Genomic DNA, 8621 nt, shown 5'->3' with positions numbered 1-8621 from the left:
CCCCTAAAGCACTAATCAGGAAATTAGTTCTCCTATTAGTGCTTTAGTGCTTTAGGGGAACTGTGCCCACCACTGGTGATCTGACCAGAACTAAAGCTACATAATGTAACAGTTTAAAATTAAAATAATCTTATAAAGTCCATGTAATCACTGTTATTTATTGAACTGGTTAGCAGATATTAGCTTGTGGAGCGTATATACAGAGTTAAGCTCTGTTGAATCATGCTACAATTTAACAAACTATTAAATATTACAGCTGATATGTTCTTATTAATATTTAGACCTACAGAGTGTAAAATAATATTATAAATGTAAGTATTTTTAGGTTCCTGTTAGAAGAACCTGACCTGTTGAGAACTAGCTAATACACAGACAAGTTTCATCCCATAAGGTATACAGAGAACATTTTCTAAGTGACTGGTAAATATTTATTATTCATATTTTTATGACAGTAAGAAGAAATAATAAATATATATTATTACCAGCTGAAGTCATCATTTTTCAACTAGCTAAAGTCTAATCTTCACATCTGGATTAGATCATTGTAATTTAAAAATTATATATTTTTCTGGTATAAATCTGCTGTTTTACATGATTGTTGAATGAAATTAACATAATTATTAATTTATGTAAAAACATGACAGATAATCTGTGAAACAGATCCAGTTCAGCTGCTGTTTATCTATTAGTTTCTATGGAGGTTGTGAGCTGTTGTCCTGTTTGGTCTGTTTCTGCTCCTCCCTGCTGTCACAGACGCTAACATTGGATGGGATGGGCAAAGCTTAGTCTAGTGTTCTTATTCAAGTCTATGTTTGCTTACAGTAATGGTGTTTAGCCACTAAGGAGAGGTGTGTGATTTAATAAGAAAGGATGATAAATCACTCAATAGACCTCTAAAAAATGTGTCCCCTCTCTTCTGAGATGATGGTKACACCCTTGAGTGAAGGCACCAGCAAAATGTCTGGTTTTCTCCTGCTTTTGTCAATCTGTCTGTTGGAGCTCTTGTGCTGCACAGAGAGGCTGCCTGTCACTGTGAACATGAGTTGAGATCTTCTCCTCATTGGTCAGTCAGCATGAGGCGGGTCAGGTGACTGAGAGGGTTGTGTAATGTCAAGTGTTGCTTTTGTGAAATTGTAGGACACTTCCCTCGATCTCACTGTAGTGGGTCCTGTTTACCAGATTATACTGATGTATCTTGTTTTTATAGCATTATGTGAAGGAGTGTCCTTGACAAGAGGACATAGTGTATTTGTAGTTCTATGAGCATTTGTACATCAAAATACACTTAGAAATTGAAGTATTCAGTATATTTACTATATATTGCAATAATTTACTCTGTATTTTGCCAGACTGGTAATCCTGGGGTCGTGACGATGGGGCCCTTGAATATTGTTGCCCAGGGTACAGCGAAGTGTTAATCCGGCCCTGGGTGAACCGCGTTCATTCACAAACTGTCTAAAGGAGTGAATACCCACCCATCTCCAGGAAGGTAGATCTAACACCCTGCCTTCACAGATGACCTCGGGATTATTGAAGAGAGGTTGCGAGAGACAAGACGCATGTCTCACCTCGGTAGATAAGATGGGCCTGATTTTCCCCCATGCTTGGAGAACTTCTACAAAAAAAAACTCTAGATGCTTCTGGGGCTGGAGTAAATGTGGAACAAAGGTTAAAAGTAGATTTTGTGCCATACGAATCTACAAAATCTTTATAAAGTAATGGTGCCATGTATATTTACCGGGTGATGACAGAAACTGAGCAATGAGACGAACTCTGATGGCTTGCTTTTTGGATTGGATGTCAACAAGCTTGAGTCCCCTGTGTTTTGGTGGAGCAATCAAGGTTTTATGTGCAATTAAGTGTCTTTTGTTTTTCCAGATGAAGCATGAAATTTCTTTCATCAGCGCATTAAAGGTACTGTTAGGAAGCTCGAATACTGTGAGAGGATATATTAACTTCGATATAATTAGACTGTGTACAATGACTATTTTCCCTTTAATTGTTAGACTTCTTTGTTTCCATAGATTTAGTTATCTTTGAATTTTACTCACTAGTAATCTCCAGGTWTCATCTCTCATTTCCGCTTCCCTCTTACCCAGGTGCACCCCCAAGACCTTTACCATGCCCTTAGCCTCTATGAAGCCCCATCTTCCCGGTGTCCGCTTAGCCTTACCACAGTACATGATTGTTGATTTTTGTGGTTGATTTTGGCTCCTGAGACTTCTCCATATGTCTGTAGGTGTTTTAAGACTGTTTCAATGCTTCTTTCATTTGCCACTGTTATTGTGTCATCTGCGAACTGAAATATTTTATTTACGTTACCTCTAGGAGTCTTGATACCTTCTACATTGTCATCCTCCATAATGAGGAGACCCAGCGGCTCCGCAACCAGGCTGTAGAGCAAAGAYGACAGCGGACAGCCCTGTCGAATTGAGCGCCGAAGATGGAAAAGATCCGTAAGGTGGCCATTACATTTAACTTGACTTTCTGCATTATCWTACAATAAGCGTATTCTTTGAATAAATGTTTTTCCAAATCCAAATTTTCCTAGGACAGCCCAAAGGAAATTATGTTCTACTCTGTCAAATGCCTTACTGAAGTCAAAGTTCAGAAAAATACCTTCTGTTTGTTCCATGGTTCTTAAAGTATGTTTAATGGACAATATTGTGTCCGATATGTTTCTCTGTGGCACACCATAAGACTGTGAGATGCGAATGATGTCATTTGCTACCAATTTTAACCTATTTGCTAAAATTTTAGCATAAACTTTGTAGTCAGTATTTAGGAGACTGATTGGTCTATAATTCTCTAAGTCGCTCGAGCATCCCTTCTTTTTATAAACTAGAGTCACCACCCCCTGGGCAAAGGTCTTGGGCGTGCACCCCTTTTGCTCCATGATTTTAAACAGTTTTACCAGGATTGGACTAATCTGAAATTTGAAATGTTTGAAAAAATCCRTAGTTAGGCCATCATTACCTGGACTTTTGTTTTTATTAAGGCCATCAATGGCCTGCTGGACTTCAACCTCAGTCACTGGAGCATCACACATAAGACTATCTGCTTTGGTAAGTGATGTATTTAACACTCCATCAACCTTATTTACACTATCCTGTGAAACGTYAATGCTCTGGAAAAGCTTAGAATAAAAAGACTGAATCGTTTCTAAAATGCCTGTGATGTCATTTATTTTCTCACCCTCTTCATTAACAAGTTGATTAATTTCAATGTTTTTCTGTTTTCCTGCATCAGAAAGAAAGCTGTTGACCTCTCTCCTTCTGTCAGGTGCTGAGCTTTAGCGCAGATTGTAGCTCCTCTACATTTTTGTATTTCAATTTGTTCTAGCTTTTTTTAATTATGGTATATTCAGTAACGTCTCCATTTTTATTTATTTCTAAGTTGTATAGTTCATCATTTAACCTCTTTCTCAGTTTTGTTTCTAATTTAGTTTGTTCTCTCTTTTTCTCTTACTGAATTTTATGGAGATGTTTTATAGAGATTTTGATTTGTAATTTGGCTTGGTCCCACCACTCCAACAGGTCATCAGCATGCTCAGCCTGCTCACGGAGGTTCTGGAGCAGGGTGCAGATTTCACCTCTGTACCCTTCATCCTGGAGAAGGGAGGCATTTAGACACCAAAAACCTCCATTTCTGGTACCCCGTCCCATCTCAACTTCAAGAAAGGTATGGTCACTCCAGCTGTTGTCTCGGATGCGGCAGGACATCACCTCAGGGATAGTAGAAAACGACATGAGACAGATCTATACGAGACTGCTTTAATTTACCCATTACTACCTGTTTTCTAGTAAACAGATTTTTACTTGGATGAAAAACTCTCCAGAGATCTACTAAACTATTGTTGTAAATTAGATTGTATAACGTGTTTCTGCTGCTGTCCTCTGGAAAGACAGTTTCTCGAGATGTCAGCCCTGGTGAGAGCCACATTAAAATCACCCATGATTATACAACAGCTTGTAACCCATTTTCCAATATCTAAGAAAAACATTTTCCTTTGAGTATCATTTGCAGCATATAAATTTATAATTCTATAAGTCTGACTATTAAATGTGAAGTCAGCAATGATTAATCTTCCTCTTTATCTTTGTGAACCAGTCTACTTGTATGCGCAAACTCTTCTCTAAAAAGAATGGCTACTCTGCTGCTTTATCGTCTGATACTGAAAAGAAAATGGTTCCCTCCCACTTTTTCTCTACTTCCTGAGCTCTTTTCTCATCCCATTTTGTCTCCTGCAGACACAGGATATCAAACCTAGATTGCTGTAAAATGGCTTTTAACTTTTCCTTCCTGCATAACCCACGGGCATTAAGCGAGAGTAGTGTTAACAGGATTAAAGAAAGAAGAACCATTTTCTTTTACAACACTTTGTTTTTTTTTTCTTGGACCCAATGTGACTGATCTTTTTCTATTGTTTATGATGTCTGTGAGTTCAGGTTTCATGTCTGGTTCTGAATGAGAATCAATCTGTCGGCTGGGTCCAGGCTGAGGGGTCTGAGAAGAATGCAGGTGCTGTGGCGAGTCATCCGATTGGCACTGGGGGAATAAGGCCGGTGGTACCAGGGTGTGACGAGGTAGCACCCTCATCCCACCTCTCTCCCTCCCGTGCCCCACCTGAGCCAGCCTCTGGGACTGTCTTTACAGGGCCATGCCTGGAAGGTCAGCTGTTGCTGCAACCTCCTTACCATCCCCAAGACTCACTCTGGAGCGTGCCTTGGTACAGCAATGACTGTCCTCTTCCTCTTCCTCTGACTCTATGCCCTCTTCCATATCACTTTCCTGGATACTACTTGCTCCCAAACCATTCATCTCATCCCCAGACACATTTTTCATCCTCACTAGCCACACAAACACAGCTCTCTAATTCATTAAAACATGTTTGGTACTTCTTGCTCATTTTCCTCTTTGCACACTCTCTTGCATAATGTTCCTGTTCTCCACACGAGTGACACAAGAAATCAGGGCAGTCTCTTAAAATGTGACCTGGTTGTAAACATATTCTACATACCCATACCTGCTTATCATGTATTACCCGAAAGTACTCTGGACCCATAGCTGTGTTAAATTTAACTGAATTGAGATTGCACAGTGTTAGTGAATTTGACTTTCACAAACCTGGTCCTATCTGCGATCTTTTTCCCCGGCCACACTCTTCGTCGAATCTCTGACACTGCTGCAACTCCCCAGCCATGTAGCTTCTCCAGAATTTCTTCATCAGTGATGTATGCTGGGAGCCCCAGAAATGAAACRACGAGTTCATCTTTCACAAGCTCTCTTGCCAGGATTCTTGTAGAACCAACTTTAAAACCATCCATGAGTCTCTTCTTTGCTGTTTGGTTGCTCACTGTCACTTCATATCTTCTATCATTTATCAGTCTGCATGCCATTAATCCACCACATACCATCTTTAAGTTCTTCATTAGGTCCAGTGATGAAATCTTGTCCACACCTTCAATATCAACCAGTACTGTGTTTGCCTTCTCATATTTCCCTTCTTCATCTCTTGGTCCATCATCCTTCTCTTGGTTTTTGTTTCCTTTCATGCTTTCCATTGCCTGTTGGTCCAACCATTTGTTCTTTAAATTGTCCATAATTAGAATAAGAACCCCCCCCAACAGTTAAGCACTGCGTGGAGGGAAAAAATGTTATAAAACTGATCAAAAAAGTCAACAATCACTTTCTCCAGAATAGAAAATATAGAGAAAAAAAGATTTTTGAGGAAATGCTCCTGCTGGCTGCTCACAGCTAACCAAACTTTTCCAGACACACCTGTTGTGGGCGTGGTCACGGCAGTATGGCCGTAAACGAGAAACTCACAAACAGAACTTTAAAAGAAAAAATGCATGATCTCATACTGTACATGTGTCTACAAGTTGTATAAAGTAGAAAAAATGTCAATTGGACGCCATTTTCTAGGTCGTATTAAGCGTAAAAACAGCATCTTGAACTTCTTGCAAAGGCCAAAAATATGACATCTTGCATTTGGACACTTATGGAACATTCTGCACATGTAGGGATGATTTTAAAAGAATAAGAGAAAACAGGGACTCTATTCTGAAAGTGTGTCTTCACAGCTTCATCAAACTCAGTACACAACACAACTTGCTTCAGTGGCTAATTAGTCACATTGCAATCAGCTGTGAAAAGTACACTTGAAGAGAGTAAGCCATGGACATGAGTTTCCTCAAAGGCCAATCCAGGTAAGCTACAAGAACGAAAGCAATTGTGTTCCTGTTTTGTGTCCATGTTCCTTAAGGGATTTGTTAGGACAGTGCAACAGAGTGCCCCAGTTGTGTTTTGAGTGAAGCDCAAAAGCTTACAGCACCTGGTATTCCCAGGTAGTCTCCCATCCAAGTACAGTACTAACCAGGCCCGACCCTGCTTGACTTCCAAGATCAGACGAGATCGGGCATAGACTTTTTTTAATCTTTTATTATGAAAATACATCTTAAAAACAATTTTTTACAAAAAACAACAAAAAGCACAAAAAATCACACCATATTGTGAGAGGGATACATTTAAGACAACAACAACAACCAAATAAGATAAGCCGTCATCTTGAGTACATCAAGGATCACTCAGTTAGCAAGTCATCCACTTCAGCTTTAACATAAATGAGGCTCTGTCGATTAAGTATGTGCATCATATTCTCCATTCCTTGAAGTGTTCGCAGTTTTTAGACACTGGTAGGTGTCCTGACAAAGTTGTTTGGTGATACTTTGAAGTATTTTGTAGTGATCTTGTAGAAGTCCCATGAACAGCTTCCAACGATCCGGAGTTTTGTTCTCATAGAGTTGATGGTTTCTCCAGATGTATACTGAATGTCTGGCATTTGAGAGGATGATGTTGCATAGGAAATATTGTCTATCATTCAGCTGTCCTTGTGATCTCACAAGACCAAAAAGCCTTATCCAGTCCCATTCTTGCTTGTTTCTCTTGGCATCTACAAAGATGCTTCCAACKATCTCCTCAATAGTCTTCCAAAAAGGATCACAGCTAGGACAGTGGAGGAACAGATGTTCTATGTTTTCAGGGTCTGAAAGACAAACTGTACAATCTCTGCCATACTTTTCTTTGTTGATTTGGTGCAGGATGATGCTTGTGAATATCCTTCCATATCTCAATATAAAGTCCGTGTTATTTGCCTGTTGGTGGGTTAGTTTCATATATAGATTTGACCAAATATGATACACTTGTTTATTTGGAAATATTGTWGTCCAAGATTTGTGAGCTGTAGGTTCTTGCATGATTTGTGAGATCAGATATGCATACCATGTTTTTGTTTTAACAGACTTAATTTCTRTATTCTTGCTACCTGCTGGGATGTAGAAGTTCAAGGTATCATCCTGCACCACCTGATGTTGTCCCCTTCTATCAATGACCGAGGACCAGYGAAAAGGCAAAGCGGCCTGAATTGTTTTGCAGTTTTGGAGCACCTTATTCTGTCTGAAAGGGAACTGAGCAGATCTGAGGTGAATAAGTACCTTAAGTACATCCACTGTCCCTCTGTCATTCAGTATCTGCCCAAAGGTGTGAATGCCAGCACTTCTCCAGGATGGAAGATMCWGCATCCTGCCTTCGCAGACCACTTCTGGGTTATTGAAGATTGGTAACGAGAGATAAGCCTTGTATTTAACCTTTGTTTTTACAAAAYGTCTAACCTTGTTCCAGGCATCAAGAAGCTCTGAATGAAAGAGACTAACTGATGCTGTTTGTGTTGGTGTTGATACAGAACATAAATTAAAAATGCTTTTTGTGCCAAATGAGATTAGTGACTTTTGAAAATATTCATACCACACATGCCTTATGGGCGATGTCAAAAAGCTAGTAATTTGTCTTATGCGGGTGGCTTGCTTTTTAGATTGTATGTCGATCAGTTTCAACCCTCCTTTTTTGAAAGTGCCAATGACGGTATTGTGGCCAATTAAATTTCTGCGGTCATGGGTCGCTGGTCCGGTTGCCTGGCCATGCTGGGGCGGGTCCGGGGTGGGCGCGGGGGCTTGGGACTCTGGGGGCGTGCCGCCCCTGGGCTGTCGCTCTGGTGGGGCGAGGGGGCTTGGGCTTTGGTGGGCGGATTGCCGGGCCCTGGGCCGGTATGTGCCCTGGTGCCTGGCACTGGGCTGGGGGCCTCTGGTGCGCTGGTGGTCTGCGGTTCTCATGGGCTGGGGGGTAGGGTTGGCTGGGGCTGTGACATGGGGCTAGTGGGGGGGGTCGACCCAGCCTGGGTGTCTTTGTGTTATATGTTCTAATAGTGGCCCGAATGTTGGGGTGGGTGTAGTATTTTTTCTGGGGTGGGGATTGGGTTGGTGGCCTTTGGTGGTGGCTGGGTGCCGTGCTGGGCCGGCTGGTTGGCCCCTTTGCTGTGGCGGGGGCCCGCCCTGGGTGCCTCCTTGCTCTGTCGGTGGTCGGGTGGGCGTTCTTGGCCGGATCGTCCTTGCCGGGGAACGGTGGCCTCGCTGGGTGGTAGGCCGGCTATGGGGCTGGGGTCGGGTTTTGGGGGTCTAGGTGGCTCTGGGGGGGTAGAGTGTTGGTCCCGGTTTTTGGTGGCATTTGGGGTTCCGTCAGGCCATGGTCTGGGGTTTCGTGGGCTTGGCGGTTTGCCTGGAGGG

At 41.8% G+C, this 8621-nt stretch overlaps 1 long non-coding RNA gene across 1 annotated transcript; it reads left to right on the top strand.

The window, feature by feature from the left end:
• Window positions 1-2151: 2151 nt before the first annotated feature.
• LOC106532603 (uncharacterized) lies at window positions 2152-4947 on the top strand. Its single transcript, XR_001312109.1, has 4 exons — window positions 2152-2235; window positions 2329-2461; window positions 2999-3065; window positions 3537-4947. It is a non-coding gene; the product is annotated as an uncharacterized LOC106532603 (long non-coding RNA).
• The last annotated feature ends 3674 nt before the right edge of the window (window positions 4948-8621 follow it).

Source organism: Austrofundulus limnaeus, unplaced genomic scaffold (genome assembly GCF_001266775.1).
Source record: "Austrofundulus limnaeus strain Quisiro unplaced genomic scaffold, Austrofundulus_limnaeus-1.0 Scaffold800, whole genome shotgun sequence".
Taxonomy (NCBI): domain Eukaryota; kingdom Metazoa; phylum Chordata; class Actinopteri; order Cyprinodontiformes; family Rivulidae; genus Austrofundulus; species Austrofundulus limnaeus.
This window is presented reverse-complemented; position numbering and strand designations above follow the sequence as displayed.